Here is a 667-nt window from a genome sequence, read left to right as displayed (position 1 = left end):
TTAGTCGCTCTTGGAGTTAGTAAGTGCCACTTCTCGAAGGCACCGGGAGAAAGGAGCACAGTGTCAGTAGAAAGGCGTTAGTCGTGTAGAAAGCCTTGGCACCTCTCCTCTCTCCCCTTCTCCCTTTCTCTCTATCTCCTTCTTTCTCCCTCTCGAACGGGTGCCAGAAAAGAGCGATGCGATCCTCCGAATCTTCATCAATCAAAACTCGCAGGGGAAATCAGGTGGCGGGGAACTCTGCAATAACAGAAGCTGGTGTTAGAGGAGAAAGACACTGTGCTACTCTGAAAGGGCAACGACTCTGCCGCCTAGCTCAAACAGGGTCAAGATGCTGTGCCAAGGAGTTATTAGTCTCAGGGTGGCATTAAAGCGCAAAGAAAGTGTTATATCTAATTATTAGTATTTCTGGTCAGCTCAAAAGAGAAGAGGAAAATATGTTATTTTATTTTTTTATCAATTTTACACTAATGCATGATTTTGGTTAGCCCTTCACCTTTAAGATTAATTGTAACTGGATAGTAACTAACAAGTCTGATAATAGAATAAGAGAATTCATGCATTCAAAATCACATCCCCCATCACCACTACGTGTACCACTGAAAACAAGACTATAATCACTTATTCCACCAAAACGTTGCACAAATTACGATCAACTCTTTACCAGTCA

This window comes from Penaeus monodon, chromosome 29, assembly GCF_015228065.2.
Source record: "Penaeus monodon isolate SGIC_2016 chromosome 29, NSTDA_Pmon_1, whole genome shotgun sequence".
In the NCBI taxonomy this organism is placed as follows: Eukaryota; Metazoa; Arthropoda; class Malacostraca; order Decapoda; family Penaeidae; genus Penaeus; species Penaeus monodon.
The sequence above is the reverse complement of the archived record's forward strand: the minus strand, read 5'-3'. Positions refer to the sequence as shown.